At 37.2% G+C, this 19844-nt stretch overlaps 1 pseudogene; it reads left to right on the top strand.

The window, feature by feature from the left end:
- The window catches only part of LOC143407586 (cordon-bleu protein-like 1), a 96532-nt pseudogene that overhangs the window by 54308 nt on the left and 22380 nt on the right, over positions 1–19844 (top strand).

The following is a 19844-nucleotide window of genomic DNA, read 5'->3' as shown; positions in this document are numbered from 1 at the left end:
ATGTATATTTCATGGAGAATTTTGATTTGCATATATTGCTATTTTTAATGTCTGTGTGTGTGTGTCTGTGTATATATACATATATATGTATATATACACACTCTCTCCAGATTTTTCAAAATATGAAATATATGTGTCTTATATACACTCCCTAATTTCATTCATGTTCATGAATGTGGATTTATAATCAACTTTTCACAAGATTATTCTCAGAAAATTTCATCCACCTGAAATACATATTTGTTTCCTAATACTGAAAACTAACTTCAGTGAATGGTACATACAAATCCTAATATTTCTACAGGAACTGACACAGTTTATCATCAATGCAAGTAGATTCCTATGGGACATGATGTGTATATCAACGTTCATTTTTATTCAACACTGGGACATTACAATTTCTTCAGTTTATGCACATCATAGGATATATATTTCCTCAACAAGTAAGCAAATTTATATGCATTTGTTTCAATTTCAATCACTTCCTGCTTCAGAACACATGTATTCCTCCATGTTTCTTGACTGATCTTTTCATGAGATTTCTTTCCAAACACATTATTTTCGATTTTCTTTATCACTTTTGAAGCAAAACGGACACACACGTCATGATAAACCATAACTATAATATCACTATTAGATGTATAACTGGATGGAATGAATGATTTTATATCAATATAAGATTTCTTATATATTTTCTGATATCAATTCAATACATTTTGTAGAGTGGAACCAGTTATATTATTTATTCACAGTATGGTCTATTCATGCATTATCTCTATATTCATAGACACAGGTTACACCTCTTTGTACCCCCAATACAAATTTATACATCTTCAAAATATTGCTCCCAGAAATGGTGGAAGAAATACTCATGTCACCTGATCTACATATGCATGTTATCACAGTAATATTCTGGACACAAAATGCAAAAGTCACACGTATGACTGTACCAAAGCCTAAATGGAAACTGAACATGGATTACTAAATACATCCATGTCCAGGTTGCCTAATGCTCTCAAATGTCAATCCTATTGGTGACTACATATTTGTTTCTTCCTAAGATTATATATTCAACCTCAACACCATTGAAAATATCTAATTTTTTCACTCACTTTGTACTTTGCCTGATTTCCTAATGTCTCTATTGATATCTACTTTCCTACATATTTTCTCCAGTTCAACATTGTGACTGACCCTTCACATGTGCTGACATTGACATTCACTCTCTAACCGAAACCCTACTGCTTATGAACTTTGTCCAAATCTTATACTCACTCTTCTTCCGAAACATACTGACTATCTTCCTGATCCTATTGACTATCCCTTTTTGAGTGGATGTTCTCTACTACATTCAATCATGCAAGGTACAAGGTCCTATGCCATTGTATATTGATTTTTCTGAAACATGTATGCAGAACATAATTCAAAGCTACGTATCGCAATCAGTTGCCCAATGCACTTCTGAGCTTCAAATCTTACCTAGATTTCTGTTTTCATACTTATATTTCATCTCTATATTCCTATAAATATTGCAGGTTCCCAAGACCATTATTCATCCCGCATAATGACTACTAACCCAAATCGAACCTGTTATTAACCCTAACCATACACTGTTGCCTCAATCTAAAATTACAAAAGAGCAGGGACAGAGTTCTTCTTACATTACAGGAATGTAGGGTATCTTCCAACTGCTGAGAACCTCAAAGCTCGATGCAGAAATGATCCCTGGAGAAGATGTAGGCAGCTATGAAGGATCTGAGACAGCAAAAGTCATCTTCCATGGCAAACAACCTGAACAGGAAGAAGGGATGTGTATGCATCAGCCTTTCTCTTCTTAATGTAGAGAACATGGACCTTAGCAGGCCTGCATGGAGAGCTCTTCCCACGTGCCTATTTTGATCTACCATTCTAACTAGTCAAATTGTCACACGAAGTATCAGCAGCCTCCATCTCATGGGACACTTGGAAGAAACTGTTAGGACAAAGTTGTTGCCAATGCAGTGAACTCATTCAGTTCCTGAAGGAAGTGACCTAGCTAACTTCCTTGGTGATGGAACACTCTGAAATTGTGAACCAAGAAGCCAGGCACCGAGAGCCACTTCCAGTCCCAGTCCCAGTGGGCTCACTTGTTTCGATTTACCAAGTACAGAGTCAGACCTTCTTGGTACCTACTGATGTGAGGAAGGCCAAATGCCAGTTGAGCTCTGAAGAGGGGCCTTTCCTGAGATAGCAGGTAGTGGCTAACTGCAGGCTCCTCACAGCATCACAGAGTTGGCCAAGGAGACAAGATCTGAGAGTGGAAAGGCCATTTTGAGAGGAACATAGTATAGCTCACCAGTCAGAGGACACTCTGGATAGTCACAGACCCACTTTTGGGAAGGAGGTGCCTTTATGTGTGTGGGTGTGAGTTTGTGGTGTTGTCTCATGTTCTGAGAATAGGTAGAAAAGGTTGTTGGTTTGGTTTGGAGTCGACTGTTTCTACTAACTCTTTTGACAAGGTGAGTGTTTCTATGTCTGTGTATCCACTGTGTCCGTGGTTTTAGACATTAGAAAAGAGAATGCATCAATGGAGGTGTCCTGTCTAGTAGAAAGCTTCCCAGCATTCATCGTTCACAATTGATGAATGGACTGTGGCTTGCCTTATGGATAGGAAACAACTACTAACTTCCTAAGTTCCTGTTTTCTTCCTGAATTCTGGCCACTCTCCAGAATAAGCTCATGATTTATTGTCCAAGATATGTACAATCTCCATGCTCTGTGACATATACATGTTCTTGAGAGCTGAAGAGAATGGGAACATCTCAGAAAACTCAGATATTAGTGTGAGCAGTAGAGTCTCAGTGGAGAAACCCTGCTTTGGTCCATTTGGTTACCTATAGTTCTGTTGCCTTGAATGTCAGGAAGGTCTTTGCCTCAGGCCACCTCTTTTAGAAGCCTGAAGAAACAGTTTTCAAATTGAAATGAATGGGCATCACGTGTGGCTCTTTGCTTAATTGCTTTGGAAAGGGATGTGTCTTAATCAGACACTAGGCCCTGATTGAGACTGTGGCTAAGGTTCTCAGCTCCTGATAAATCTAAAGAAGATCCCATGTGTGCATCCAAAACCAAAATTGCAAAAAGATCAGTCATTGTGGATGAAGTCTCTTGCCTTCCTCTGTTAGGTCCTGACCTCCATCAAGTGAGAATAGGATTCCTTTGTGTCAAATGAGTTCATCAAAGTCCTGCAGAAGTGCTTGGGTTCTCTAATGATGCCAAATCACATAAGCAATCAATACCTGACATTGAGTAGGCCTCATATTGTAGAAGCAGAGTAGCATTAACGGCAGGCCTATTTGTTCACTCCTGGTTCACAACATGGGTTTCCTGGCCACTCTAAATTTAGACAAATGAGGGGCAAGGGTGCATATTTTGGACACTGTCTTGGGCTGCGCCCCTCATGGAAAGCTCCAGCCAGAGTTTATGATGAGTGTCTATATGGATGAAGATGAGGGCCATGTGGGAATGTTTTGGTTTTAATTGTGGTCATTTGTGTGGCGGTTGGAAGAGATGACTGGGTCCACAAGGGCTTGAACTCTGGTGTGATTTCCCTTAGAGACTTAGTTTTGGAACTGACCTTAGAGAAGTATTTCTATGAATTGTGTAGGGATTGTAGGAGGCCACACATGAGATTTGCCCTTGAAACCTGAGATCTAGGTCCAGGATGACTTTCCACAGAGAACTGAAAATCTCAGCAAGGATATCACATGATTTTATTCTGAAAAACTTGGCAGCCATAGTTAGAGTCAAAAGACACATGGACCTCACGTTGTAGACCTCAATGGGCCTGGCTTCATGTGACCTTTTGGCCACTGTTTGGGAAGCCTTGCCTGTGAGAGTTCCTCAGATCTTTCATTGAAATGACCTTCCTCCCCATGTAATGGTTCCTGGAAGAATGGAAACCCCAAAGTGCCTCCAACTTCATTTTTGAAAAATGGATAGATAAACACCATGAAATTTTTTAAATTCCCAATGACCAGGTGGAACTGGAGAACCATTGGATGTCCTGTTGCTGATCATGTGTGTAACAGACAGTGCCTTGATTGACTGGGTTTTATGAAAATGGTGTAGAACAGAGATGCCAGTAAGTTGGAGGCTGCTGAGTAGTGGGCCTAGAGTAGTGGTGGGCAGGTGTGTGATAATATATCTGTGATGTGGCCATGTGGATCTGCCATTGGCTTCCAAGTGGCTTGTGACTGACTTGGTGCAGCCAGGAGACCATTATATGAAAAGGCATCTTATTATATGCAGAGGATTCAGGGCAATGTTCAGAATCAGGTTGCTATGGTCAAGGCGATTAGCAATGTGGGATAGAAGCCTAGTTGGTGCATTCTCCTGCAGAGCCTGGCCCACCACACGTTACAAGACTCCCTCAAGCACTGTTTCCCATTTGAACTCCTTGTATGTCATGAAGCAAATACCAAACTCCCAGTGCAGCAGCAAGAAACACCACGAAAAGTGGATGATGACCAAATGGCTTCAAAGTCCACACAAAGAGTCACTTTGCCCGAAGTGGCCACAGTTTACCTACAAAGAGAGTCTTCAGCACTGGTGCCTCCTGTTCATTGGAAAATAAGAAACCATGTCCTCTAGGTCACATAGATGCAGACCCAGCTTTGATGGTCTTACTACAAAGGTAGGTAGTGCTCCTAACAAAAACATATATTTCAAGTGCACAACCTTAAAGGCAGTTTCTCAAGAAGTCTTTAGTCCAGAAGAGCTCAATGTTTGTGAAGTGTTTACCCTGTCCCTTACTTTTGGAAACTCATCAACCACTTCCAAAGTTGTGAAATCATGAGCATATTCAATTCCAGATACGTATTCACAGATTTTTTACCTCTTGCCATATAATTGTGTATTACTTAAGGTGAGGGTAAGTCAAGGCATTGTTCAGGATGAGAGTGGAAAGATTTTTTGTATCACAATTTTGCATACACTTTGGATTAATTTTCCTAGTTGAACAACATTATACATAAATCCATGTTCAGTATAATAAATATTTTTGCATCCGCGGATGATATATATTTCACTATGAATTTCAATTGGCATATACATTGCTACTTTTTAATGTCTTTGTTTTTTTTTTGTATATATATATATATATATATATATATATATATATATATATATATCTCCTATCCAGATTTTTCAAAATATGAAATATATGTGTTTTATTATACACTCTCTAAATTCTATTATGTTCATATATGTGGATTTATAATCAACTTTTCACAAGATTATACTCAGAAACATTCACCACCTGAAATACATATTTGTTTCCTAATATGGACAACTAACTTCAGTGAATGATGCATACAAATCCTAATATTTCTACAGTAACTGACTCAGTTTTACATCAATGCAAGTAGATTCCTATGGGTAATGACATGTATTTTGACGTTCATTTTTATTCAAGACTGGTATGTTGCTATTTCTTCAGTTCATGCACATCATATGATATATATTTCATCCACAAGTTAGCATATTTATAGGCATTTGTTTCACTTTCAATCACTTCCTGCTTCAGAACACATGTATTTCTCCATGTTTCCTGACTGGTCGTTTCATGAGACTACTTTCTAAACACATGATTTTCGAATTACATAATCACTTTTGAAGCAAAACTCACACCCTTCATGATAAACAGTAACCCTAATATTACCATTAGATGTATAACTGGTTGGAATGAATGATAGTATTTAAATATAAGATTTCTTATATATTTTAAGATATCAATTCAATCCATTATTTTACGTAGAACTAGTTATATTATTAATTCACAGTGTGGTCTACTCATGCATTTTCTCTAGATTCATATACACAGGGTACATCTCTTTTACCCCCAATACTAATTTATACATCTTCAAAATATTGCTCCCAGAAATGGTGGAAGAATTACTCATGTAACCTGATCTACATATATATTTTATCACAGTAATATTCTGGACACAAAACACAAGGGTCACACTTATGTTTGTACCATAGCCTAAATGGAAAGTGAACATGGATTACTAAAAACATCCATGTCCAGGTTGTCTAATGCTCAATATCAATCCTATTGGTGACTACATATTTGTTTCTTCCTAAGATTATATATTCAAACTCAACCCTGTTGGAAATGTCTAATCCTATCACTCATATTATACTTTGCCTGATTTCCTAATGTGTCTATTGATATCTGTTTTCCTACATATTTTCCCCTGTTCATCATGTGACTGACTCTTCTCATGTGCTGACATTTACATTCATTCTCTAACCGAAAACCTATTACTAAAGAAATTTGTTCCAAAACCTATACTCATTCTTCTTCCTAAACCTACTGACTATCCCAGTTTGAGTGGATGTTCTCTTCTACATTCAATCATCCAAGGTACAAGGTCTTTTGCCATTCTATATCGAATTATGTGAGACTTCTGTGCAGAATGTAATTCAAAGCTAAGTATCCCAATCAAGGGCAAAATGCCCTTCTGGGCTTCAAATCTTACCTAGATTTCTCTTTTCATACTTATGTTTCGCCAATATATTCTTATAAATATTGCATGTTCCAATACCATTATTCATTCCACAGAATGATTCCTAACCCAAATGGAACATGTTATTAACCCTAACCATGCACTGTTCCCTCAATCTAATTTTACAGAAGAACAGGAACAGAGTTTGTCTTACAATACATAAATGTAGGTGATCTTCCACCTGCTGAGAACCTCAAAGATCCATGTAGAGATGATCCCTGGAGAAGATGTAGGCAGCTATGAAAGACCTGAGAGAGCAAAAGTCATCTTCCATGCAAACATCCTGGTCAGGATGAAAAGATATGTCAGAATCAGCTTCTCTCTTCTTAATGTAGGGAAGATGGACCAAACCAGGCCTGTGTGGAGAGCTGTTCCAGGGAGCCTATGGTTGATCTACCATTCTAACTTGTGAAAATTTCAAAGGAAGTAGGGGATGCCTCCATTTCATTGGTCAATTGAAAGCAACTGTGAGGACAAAGTGTTTGCCAAGGCAGTGACCTCAATCAGTTCCTGAAGGAAATGACCACACCTCACACTTTTGGTGATGGAACACCGTGAACTTTTGATCCAGGAAGCCAGGAACCCAGAGTCAGTCCCAGTCCCAGTCCCAGTGGGCTCTCTTGTTTTGATTGAACAAGGACAGAGACATTATTTTTTGGTTCTACTGTTGTGAGGATGACCAAATGCCAGGAATACTCTGAAAACTGGCCTTTCCAGAGAAAGCAGGTAGTGGCTCATCGTGGACTCCTGACAACTTCACAGAGTTGGCTAAGGAGACCAGATCTGAGACAGGACAGGCAATGTTTGGGGAATATATTATGGCCCATCAGTCAGACCACCCTCTGTATAGTCACAGACCTACTTGGGGGAAGGAGGTGCCTTTGTGGTTGTGGGTGTGAGTTTTTGGTTTTGTCTCATGTTCTGAGAATAGATAGGAAAGGCAGTTTGTTTGGTTTGGTATGGACTGTTTCTAGTAAGTCATGTGACAACGTGAGTGTTTCTATGTCTGTGTATCCCACTCTGTCCGTGGTTGTAGACATTTTAAAATAGAATGCATCAATGGATGTGTCCTGTCTAGTAGAAAGCTTCCCAGTATTCATCCTGCCCAATTTATGATTAGCCAGAAGATTGCCTTATGGATGGGCAACACCTGCTATCTTCCTATTTTCCTATTTTCTTCCTGAATTCTGGCCACACTCTAGAATAGGCTCATGGTTTTGAGTCCAAGATATGTACCATCTCCAAGCTCTGTGATATGGCCATGTACTGGATAGCTGAAGGGACTGGTGAGCATCTCAGAAAACTCAGATATCAGTGTGACCAGAAAAGTCACAGTGGAGAAACCCTGCTTTGGGCCTTTTGCTTACCTATTTTTCTTTTGCCCTGAATGTCAGGAAGGTCTTTGCCTCCAGCCACCCCAATGTGAAGCCCTAAGAAACAGTGTTCAATTGGAAATGAATGGGCATCAACTGTGGCTCTTTGCTTAATTGCTTTGGAAAGGGATGTGTCTGAATCAGCCTCTTGGCCCTGTGTGAGGCTGTGGCTTAGATTATCAGCACCTGATGAATCTAAAGAAAGATACCATGTGTGCATTCAAAATCAAAGGGCAAAAATTGCAGTCATTGTGGATGAAGTCTCTAGCCTTCCTCTGTAAGGTTTCTGACCTAAATCAAGTGAGAATATGGATCTTTTGGGTCAAATGAATTCTTCAAATCCCTGCAGAAGCATGCCCATGTGTGCTTGGGTTTTCTCATGACTCCAAATCACATAAAGAATCTAAACCCCAGAGTCAGAAAGCCTCAAATTTAGAATTGGAAAAGTATTAATGGCAGACCTATTTGATCACTCCTGGTTCACATGAAGGGTGTCCAGGCCACTGAGATTTTAGGCAAATGAGGGACAAGGGAGATAATTTTGGACACTGTCTTCGGCTGCGCCCCTAATGGAAAACTCCAGCCAAAGATTATGAAGAAGATGAGGGCCGTGTGGGAGTGTTTTGGTTTTAATTGTGGTCATTTGTGTGGCAGTTGGAAGGGATGACTGGGTCCACCTGGACTTGAACTCTGGTGTGATTTCCCTTATAGACTGAGTTCTGGAACTGACCTCAGAGAAGTATTGCCATCAATTGTTTTGGGATTTTAGGAGACCACACATGAGAGTCACCATTGGAAACTGAGATCTAGGCTCAGATTGACTTTCCACAGATCACTGGGAATCTCAGCAAGGATATCACATTATTTTATTCTGAAAGACTTGGCAGCCATAGTTGAGAGTGAAAAAACACATGGACTTCACATTGTAGAACTCAATAGGCCTGGCATCATGTGACCTTTTGGCCACTCTTTGGGAAGCCTTGCCTGTGAGAGTTCTCCAGAGCTTTCATTGAAATGAGCTTCCTCACCATTTAACAGGTCCTGAATATATTGAAACCCATAGTGCCTCCAACATCATCCTTTAAAAATGGCTAAACAGATACCATGAAATTTTTGAAATTCCCATGACCAGGTGGCACTGGAGAACCTTTGGATGTCCTGATGCTGATCTTGAGTATACCAGACAGTGCCTGGATTCACTGGGTTTCATTAAAATTGTGTAGAACAGAGATGCCAGGATGTTGGAGCCTGCTGAATAGTGGGCCTAGAACAGTGCTGGGCAGGTGTGTGATAAAACATGTGGTGGGGCAATGTGGATCTGCATTTGGCTTCTAAATGGCATGTTACTGACATGGTGCAGCCAGCAGAAACTTCTGTGTAAAGGTATCTTGTTATATGGAGAGGTTTCAGGGCAATGTTCAGAATCAGGTTGCTATGGTCAAGGGGGCAAGCTATGTGGGATAGAAGCCTGGTTGGTGCATTCTCCTGCAGACCCTGACCCACCACTCGTCACAGAACTCTCTCCAGCACTGTGACACAGTTGAACTCCTTGTATATCGTGAAGCAAATACCAAATTCCCAATGCAGCAGCAACAAACACCACGAAAATTGGAGGATGACCAAATGGCTTCACAGCCCACACTGGGAGACACTTAGCCCCCAGTGTCCACAGGTTACCTTCAAAGTGAGAATTCAGCACTGCTGCCTCATTTTCATTAGAAAATAAGAAACCATGTCCTCCAGGTCACATAGATGCAGACCCAGGTTTGATGGTCTCACTACAAAGGAAGCTAAAGCTTCTGACAACAAGATATATTTCAAGTGCCCAAATTCAGAGGCAGTTTCTCAAGAAGTCTTTAGTCCAGCAGAGCTCCATGTTTGTGAAGTGTTCACACTGTCCCTTACTTTTGGAAACTCCTATACCACCTCCAAGTTTTCAAAATCCTGAGCATATTCTATTCCTGATATGTTTTCACTGATTTTCTAACTCTTCTCCTGTAATGATGTTTTAGTTGGAGCGAAGGTACTGTCAAGGCATTGTTCTGGATAAGAGTCGGAACATTTTTGTGTAGCACATGTTTACATACACATTGAATTCATTTTCCAGTTTTCCATTCGAAATACTGAATTCCTGACACTAACCCCTACTCTCCTATATTCTGACTACTAATACTAATATGATGGAGAAAAATAACCCAAACAGAATAAAAATACAACCATTTCAGAGGAGGCATGGTGTATAGTTGGACTTACCTTTTGCATTATATAGGGTAGGAGTTATAAATCTAGTCAATTTTTTGTTGAAATAGTTCTCCATGTTAACCAAAATGTGAATTCCTGTCTCCCTTTCTCTGTAGCCTATTCACCACCTGTATTTTTATATGCACAGATAGAATCCTACCTGGTACCACACGTACATTCTTGTAAGGTGGCTGACTTGGCAGATACAAATTGTAAGGGATCACTCCTCTTAAACGATGTTGGAACTGAAAATTCAAATTATGGGTGAGCTTCCTACTTGAACAATATTATTCATAAATCCATGTTCAGTAAAATAATTATTTTTTCTATCTGTCGATGATATATATTTCATTATAAATTTCGATTGGCATATATATTGCTATTTTAGATGTGTGTGTGTGTGTGTGTGTGTGTGTATATATATATATATATTCTCCAGATTTTTCAAAAACCGAAATATGTGTCTTATTTTACACTCATCAAATTCATTCGTATTCATATATGTGGATTTATAATCAACTTTTCACAAGATTATTCTTAGAAATATTCATTCACCTGAAATACATATTTGTTTCCTAGTACTGAAAAGTAACTTCAGTGAATGGTGCATAAAAATCCTAATATTTCTACAGAAACTGACCCAGCTTAACATCAATGCAAGTAGATTCCAATCGGACATGATGTGTATTTTGACATTCATTTTTATTCAACACTGGTAGATTACTATTTCTTCAATTAATGCACATCATAGGATATATATTTCATCCACAAGTTAGGAAATTTATAGGCATTTGTTTCACTATTAATCACTTTCTCCTGCAGAACACATGTATTCCTCCATGTTTCTTGACTGGTCTTTTAATGAGAAAAGGGATGGACAAGGCAAGGCAAGGCAAGTGTTTTGTGTTTTATGTCTGTGTGTGCGTATGTCCATATTTCATATATGAGGAGTGCTCATGACAAAATGGATCAAAATTATTTTTTTATTATTCACGTAATTTTAATGGTTTAATTTAAATTGGGTAAACACCTGTTAAAGATTATTTTAATATGTGTACAAATAAACAGGTTAACAGATCCGTTTGTTTATTCTCATCTTTCCTCTTCATTATATTTAATAATTCTGTTCAAGATAATGTAAATTGTTCTAAAAAAAATGTTTTCTTAGTACCTGTTGAAATGTTACATTTTTTTTTCTTTCTTTCCTTAACATCATTGTCAGAATTCCTATTTTTCATCCCAGTGCTGGTGAAGACAAAGATGAAACCAAACTACAACTTCTTCGATAATTATCACAACTAACTGTATAAACTGATACATCAATGAATAATAACTCAACAAGTAATGTTCAATCAATGAGTCGATTTATCTTGGGAGGAAATGGACATATTGATAGATTCCTCCACTTTGAACTGCTTACAAAACTTGCCTGGACTATGTATCACTTGTATGCACTGTGATCTATCTGTTGATACAACAAATTATGGTAATGCTGGCGTATCTTTGCTGATGTGTCACCAGTGATGCAATTTTCCCTAGGAGTTGTCAATTGATTTGGTGTTGTGGCATTTCTGTATCCTCCTCCCTTCTACTAGTGATGGTCTAATTTTTGGGGGCCAACAGAGGTGAGGCAAAGAACCTCACCCCCCCACTGGCACCAAGGCCAAATCTGGGGGCCAACAGAGGTGAGGCAAATAACCTCACCCCCCACTGGTGCATAGGCCTATCCACAAGTATGGCTATATGCTGGACCAGTAGTCAGTGATGGGTATGATCCAATTGCAGTGGTATCAACCTAAGACAGGAGGCTGACGCCTAAAGGTCAGTTTTCCAATGACGGGTAAGAACCATATGTTCAATTGGACAAACCTAACAGGCACGGTCCCTAGCCACATTACTTGTTGCTTAATTAAACAGAAGGGGGGAGATGCTGGGAGCCACAGCCAATTAATATGATGCATGGCATTTTTGATTGAATGGTGACACCAGCTAGCCATTGAGATGATATGATTATGTTAAAAATTACATTCATATGGATACCGGACTCCTGCTGTTTACCTGGGCCTGCTGCGGGACTCCTGCAGAGTTCCCATTGGTTGGGAAAGTGCAGTAGGAGGGAATTCCGGGGGAAGTGTTTGCGCTGGGGGTCCGGGAAGGAACCGGCGGAACGCCGCGTGGGTGGATAAGGATTCTTCCTGGGCACGAACGTGGTATTTGGCGGTTGTTTCAAAAATAAAGTTTGTTCCTGTTTGAGTGGCTCGTGATCTTGTGCCCAGCCAGACAGCGGCAATAAGTAACTTAATTTTTTAAAATATGGGCTGTCTTCATCTTTTACTCACTTTTATATCAATGGCTTACAAGCAGATGATGTATCTGCTTGTATGAGTAGGTATATATTTGTTGTCATTTTACTTAATTGGTTTTAATCCTACTTTTCAACAGAGTAATTAAGGCTGTACTCTTCTATAGGTAAAATTTGTATTTTTAATCTTTAAGAAATATACTGTTTTTTAATCCAGATCATCGGGTAACATTTTATTTTCCCCTCCACTCTCCTCTTATCATATGGAAAGTGGACCACACGTATCATTCTACAATTGCCTAGCAATAGTGGTTACCATGAAGTTTGCAGTTTGATACATGGAATACAGCTGTCTGTACTTCCAAAAATATGACTGGTTTCAGTAGAGAAATGCACTGGCACAATATATTTAATCTTTCCCAGATTTAAAGCATATTTTGTCATTGTGGTTTTCATAAGGTTCATTTCAAGGGTCACAATAACAAAAGCAATGGTGAATGCTTATATATTGACTATTAATATTACATATCAAGTTTAAAGAATATTACCCAGTTAATCTCCACAATAACCCTCTGTATCACTACTTTTTAGTTTTCTGCCCAATTTACTTCTGACCGAAAAGTTAAAAAAAAATATGCTCATTATAAATTTAAATTTTAAATAAAAATATTATTCAAAGAACAATGGGTTGTGGGATTAATGTGGATTTCTTTTCCTTATCTATTAGTATGCAAAAAGTTGTTTCTCTCTAAAATTGCACAAGATATTCATAAAACCATATTGAAAACCATCAGTGTTAGGAGACTTTCTTGACCAGTCCTTGTGGTTCAGAGTTTGCTTAGCCTGTCTGCCGTGGGAGAGATTCACCTTTCAGTGGTAATTGCTTTGTGTTAACAGAGGCCAGGGCAGAGAGAAGCGGGCGTCTTTCCTAGAATGATGGTGATAAGCTTTTAGAGGTGGGGCACTGTCTGGAATGAAACCAGCTATACATCTTTGCTGCATTTTTTGGAATCAACTGAATTGGCCCCTGTTTGTTTACCTATAGGTGTTTCATATTCCCCTACCCTGTCCCTAGAAAGACTTCTGCTAAAATGATAACAGAAGACTAGAGTTACCACCATTCCCTATCTTTAAGCTTGATCATGGGCTCTGCGCTCTTCTGGTTCATCCAATCTTTTCCCCACAAGATATACTATTGAGAGAGGCCCTCATCTTTGGTCTTTAACAAAATGTAATAAGCAAAGGTTTCTCAATAACGAGAATTGGTTGTATGCTATTGCAGAAAATTGTAGGGCTTATGAAATGAAAATGCATGTTGCTTCAAGAGAAGTGTAAAAACATTTTCAGTTCATACACCAGTTGTAAAATTTGTAATTTATTTCTTCTTTGCATAGAGAAAGACTGGGAAAAAAAAGTATATTGTGGCAGAACAGGAATTGTTGTGGTTTGGAGCATGGTTTCATTCTATTCTTGGGCCTATGATTTTTTTTTTTGTCCTTGTCATTTTCTTTTCCATCATCATCTTCATTGAACTTCTCTGTGGCTTGGTTTTCTCCTCTGCAGAATAAGGTTTTGTAACTGTGTTCATCAAAGTGTCTTCCAGCTCTAGTATTGTAAAATTATTTTAATCCTTTTATTTTCTTTTAAAATTGGATGAAAGGGCTTTGTTGTGGGAAGCTTTGATCAGTGGTAATGAGATGGTGATGCCTACTTCAACTCTGTGAGGTTTTATGAAACCTAAACTACAGAAGCAACTTAAGACATTGAATAATGGACATCTTTCTCCCTGGACTCCTGAAGGACCACATGGGTATCACTGAAAAGTGCTCAAAGACTTAGTTTCATGAAGATGTGGTAAAGTTAAGGAAGTTGCTAAGATATTCAAGTTAATGAACTTGAATATTTCATACTATCTCATAGTATTTACTAGGAATATACAGCTCTCAAAGAATAATGGTGAAAAAAAAAATATATATATATATATGTGTGTGTGTGTGTGTGTGTGTGTGTGTATTAAAATTATTATAAATTGTATATACAATTTATAATAATTTTACAGGATTTCTTAGGTTCTCTCTATTTACCCCACTCCTCCCCACATGTGAAAATAATATTGTAAACAGATAATAAAAAAACTCCTAATAGATATATTAAATAACATTATTAAAATTTGGCTACTGTTTATATGCCTTAATTCATTTTTTGTTTTTGTGTTCTTTAACTCTTATCTAGAATGCATTGATTCCAGTGACCCACATCTTATGATTCACCTGATTAATTAGTGATCTAGTAACTAGTGCAAAGCTAGTCCTCAGCTAGTCATCAATCTTTTGAACATTATTTAATTCTGTTTTCAACTTTTATTTACTTTCATTTGAACCAGTGAATTTTGATTTGGATGAGAATTGTGGGACACTAACTATCTGGCCTGTTTTTCAACCTGACGTTGCCCTTTTTGCTAGAGGATTCTGTTTTTTCCTTGTAGTGTTTCCCTTTTCACAGAGCACACAGTTTGGTGATGTGTGCTTCTATTACAGGTGCAGTGGTCACTCATGGCAGACAGATTTATCAGTAGCTTTAACTAAATTAAATAATTGAATATCTCTAATGATTAACCATAACAGTTTCTCCTGCTAAATAGAAACCCATTTTCTCATATTGTAAACCCTTTAGACTTAAAATAATTAAATTTTAACCACTGTTAAATATATATATATATATATATATATATATATATATATATATATATATATATATATATATATATATATAAAATTTGACCAAAGGAAATGTATCCTGGTTATAAAAGGTAAACATTTATAAATTATTATTTTTTTAATTCTTCATGTAAGCTTCACCTATTAGATTGTTCAAATTTATATACTCTAATGCATATTCACATACTCATCACCAGCATTTAACAAACTAATGTTAAATATTTAACTTTTATTAAAGTCCTTCATGGTATGATGAAATAACTTGAGGTGATTAAAGGTGGAGAATTTTAAAACAGCAAATTTGGCTTATACAGCAAACAAAGCACATGTTCCTGAATATTGAACACTGTTGGGTTTTAAAGTTGATCATAACTGAGCTTGATTCAAGTAGGACCCCCAATGCCACTGTCACCAAAGAGAAAGGCAGTCATAAATACTTCCTTTTTTTAATATCCATACATTTTACTTTAACCTTAATAATTATCATGTTTTTATTTTGTTTACGGAATACATTCACATGTCATGTAATAACAGCTGATAAATATGGAACATGTACTGTGTACTAGGCACCATTTTATATATGCTGAGATTATTTAAGGATCACAGCACCTTTTAACATAAATATGGTGACTTTTTATAGATGATGAGACTGAAGGTCACTGAGACAGTAAATGACACATTTCTTGGTTCTCCCCCTAGTGTTGACCCCATAGTCCATTTTGGGGATCACCATTATGGTGAGCTATCTTCCAACATAAAAAACTTCTATGAACCTCCCTCTGGTTTAAAAAGATACACTTCAGCACACTAGGTGATTGAAATCTGATCAGTGCAAAAGTACAGTTACTTGGAGACTATTGGGAGCATATCCTGAAGGACACAGGAGAATATATTCTAAATGGAAACTTGTGTATTACTTAAATAACTGTGGTAATTTAGGAAGTCTACATTCTAGTTGTAAGTATTCCTGTGTTTGGAGCCTTTCCAAACTTTTGTATTAGGATATATATATATATATATATATATATATATATATATATATATATATATATATATACACACACACACACACACACACACACACACACACACACACACACAGTATACATATCTAAATACACCCAGCTTTCTTGGCTACAAGCTAACCAAGAAATACTTCAGTGTTCTTATGTAAATACTCCATCTTTTCCTGGAGACTTTCACCCAAGAGAAGGATATGTTCAGTAGATACAGATCATCTTTTCCTCAAGACCAAGTACTCCTCCAGGTTTTCTTAGTAGTGATATTTTAGTCAACCCCAAAAAACTTCAAATTTGACTTTTAGTAACTTTCTTTGGCTGTTACCTTAGCTGACTAAAGCTCTTTTCTGAGAGTCTCTTTTTATAAAAACAACTAATCTCTTCTGTATCCCATAGGATGACTGAAAATATAAAGCTATGTTTTTAAATGCTATTACTGGTGTTACACCTCAAAATTTACATTTCTATTATTAATCTTGTGTTGATTATCTAATCTCACAATTCTTATTAATTCAGAACTCTTGCTTTTGGATCATCTTACACTAATTGTTACATTTTTATTTTGTCTCTTTATTTAGCAAGTTTTCACTATTAATTAAAAGATTTAATCTAGTTATGACAGGCACAAGTTCTACCTCATATCAATTAGTAATAATCATGTCTCTCCTAATGTCCTTGTTCTGAGGGTCTGTGGTTCAAACTGCAACTCTAGAAATGTACACCCATTTAGACCAGTGTTTTGTAGAATGATTATACCGTATATGCTTCCCAAAGTATCCATAGCTTTGCATTCCCTCAATTGTCTTCATAAATGCTATTTATTTATTCTGACAAGTTTTAAATTCTTTGTTCATAGAAATATACATATTCTGTACAAAAATGCTAGCTTATTTTAGGATCTCCAAACTGATAAATATATGAATATGTGGGTATTCTGTATTTGAGTTATGGATATGTTTTTTTTTTAATATTTTTTTTTAATTAATTTTTATTGTAGGTTGTTCAAAACATTACATAGTTCTTGATATGTTTAAATGAATCTGTGAGTATAAAAATTCCTCTATGTTTAAAATTTCTATGCTGTCTGCTTTACTGTATTATGAAAGTCTTTAGCTCTTAAACACTATTGTCTGTGAAGTTCATATCATGACTGCTTTTAGCATGTAATAGGTGAGATCCATATGTGACAGTGATTGAGAATATGGCCTAAGGTGGAAGTATTTTTATTATATACCTCATGAAATCAATCAGTTAAAACATGAGAAACATGAAACTAAGGAGGAAGATCAAAGATGTCATTACTTGGTGTGCTTTTACTGCATTTTTACTAATAAACCAGGTCTGCAGTGAGAGTGATGCTTGAATAAGGCTAAACTGAAGTCAGTTTCTCAAGAAATAACATCTTTAGATTTTTAGACAAATATTTTAAAATGTTCTTTTAGCATTTAACCATCTCCTTGAGTTTCTCTGAATTTGCTAATACTATGAGAGATCAAGTGAAAGTTTCAGACCACAGAGGCATTATAAGCTACTCAAATCAGTATTTACTGCTAATTCCTCACTATGTTTCTATATCATCTGTTTATTACTGAGGATCCTTATCTTGAATTATTTCAGAGGTCTGTTGGGGATCCATCCCATGACCTCCCGGTGGGGTATGATCACAATAGTTAATCAGAATTGACTTTAGTGGTTCAGAATCAAAATCTGAGTTTGAGTGGTAGGTTTTCTTTTCTTGCTATATTATTAGAGGTCTGAGTTCTGAAAGAAGGAACAGTGTAATATGATGGCAAGGGCTAGCTATAACTATATACCAACTGATATGGTAGAAGTTTAATGTTTTGGGGGATGATGAGATCACCAGCCACCTTATCTCTCCTTCCTTAAGAGGAATTATGAATGAGGGGTTTGTATATTATAGAATCTGCCATGTAGGCTTCTGTTTCTGTCCCTGTAGTGATTCATCGTTGTCTTTAGTATCTCACACAGTTGGCAATGATGATAGCTTTTAAATCATTTTTTTTTCTTTTGAGGCAGGTTTTTTTCCTCTGGCAGAAGTATTAGAAAGTTATGAAATAGTAAATTCATCACTTTTTTCTGGATGTGTAGCAAAGCACAAAGACAGTGAACTTCTTATGTATTGGACTATTTTGCGTCGATGTACTTACATGGTCCTGTAAGAGTGGAATGACCCAAATTTACACAAGCATCTAGTCCAAGTTTATCAAGACTTCTTACCCATGAAGAAGAAAATACAGAATTCATTTTCCACTCACTTAAATATTTATTGAGAAACTTCTGTATGCCAAACAATTGTTCCAGAATTACAGCAATGAGCAAAATAGAAAAACAAGTTCCTGCCTTTACAGCCAATTCCAGTGGAAGCAGATAATAAACTAATAAATAAGCCAAAAGCTGTTAAAGGCTTATAGTAAAAAAAAAAAAAAAAGCTTGGAAATGGGATAGAAAATTTTGGAGTCATGGAGGAAGGCATTGAAAGGTGACATGTGAGAAATAATCAGAAGGAAATGAGGGAGAGAAACATTAAGCTATCAGAAGGAAGAATCTTCTAGGTATAGGAACAGCCGGGGTAGCCATCCCAGGAAATCTCCAGGCACCATGAAAGGCAGCAAAAAGGCCAGTGTGACTGGAGTGAGCTATTCTGTCCTTGCAGATGGTCAGAGACATCTAGGAAACAGGACATCAATTAAAAGGACTTAGATTTTTCTGTGCCAATTGGGAAAATACTAGAAGGTTTTGAACAAAACATCCTAAAGTGACTTACACACTTTAACAGGATCCTTTTTTTTTCTGCTATGTTGAGAAAAGACAGTAGGCATGCATCGTAGAAGCAGAGCCCTGTTAGAGTGTTGTCAATGATTCAGACTCTATGGTAGAAGTCAAGCTGATGCTTGGTGTCTTTTAAGGGAGGAGCTAACAGGGTAGACTTGTTATGGATGATGAGAGAGGAGATGACAGCAAATAGAAAAATGACTTGCTCTTTGCTGAGATAAAGACCATGAGAAGTACAGAGTTTGGGGTAGAAGGAAGAAAAGGAATGACTGCTAAGATTTCAGGTTTAGACGTGCTAAGTTGAAGTGGCCTTGATGTGGAGACCAAAACAGGTCATCAGATGGAGTAGACATGAGTTTACAATCATCAGCATGTATATAAAACTTAAAGGTAACAAATCATCAAGAAAGTGTGAGTACAGATATTAACAAGAATATGGCCAGAGTTCTGGTGACACCAATGTTGGTCAGAAGATGAAAAGTAATGCACCAAAAAAGCAGAGCAGCCAGAGTATGGATCTGTTGAGAGTGAGAAATGTGGTGTTCTGGGTAAGAAAAAGCACTACAGAAGGGAGGTCATGTGTGTTTATTGCTGCTAACAGGTCCAAAAAAAAAAAAGAGTTCTGAGAAATGACCACTGATTTATTTGTGGTCAAGGTTATTGGTGATTTTGATAGGAAAAGTGTTAATGGGTCAAGGGTTGGTAAAAGTTTAATTGGGAAACTCAAGTGGGAAAAGAGAAATTGCAGAAATAAAGTATGAACAATTCTAAGTTTTGTTATAAGTGAAAGAGCAAAGATGGTGTGGCAGTTGGCCAGGAGGCATTAATCTGCCTGAGGAGGCAGGATAGTC

The sequence above is a fragment of the Callospermophilus lateralis genome, chromosome 9 (assembly GCF_048772815.1).
Source record: "Callospermophilus lateralis isolate mCalLat2 chromosome 9, mCalLat2.hap1, whole genome shotgun sequence".
NCBI classification, from domain to species: Eukaryota; Metazoa; Chordata; class Mammalia; order Rodentia; family Sciuridae; genus Callospermophilus; species Callospermophilus lateralis.
Note: the sequence above shows the minus strand (reverse complement) of the source record. Positions and strands in the feature narration are given on the sequence as shown.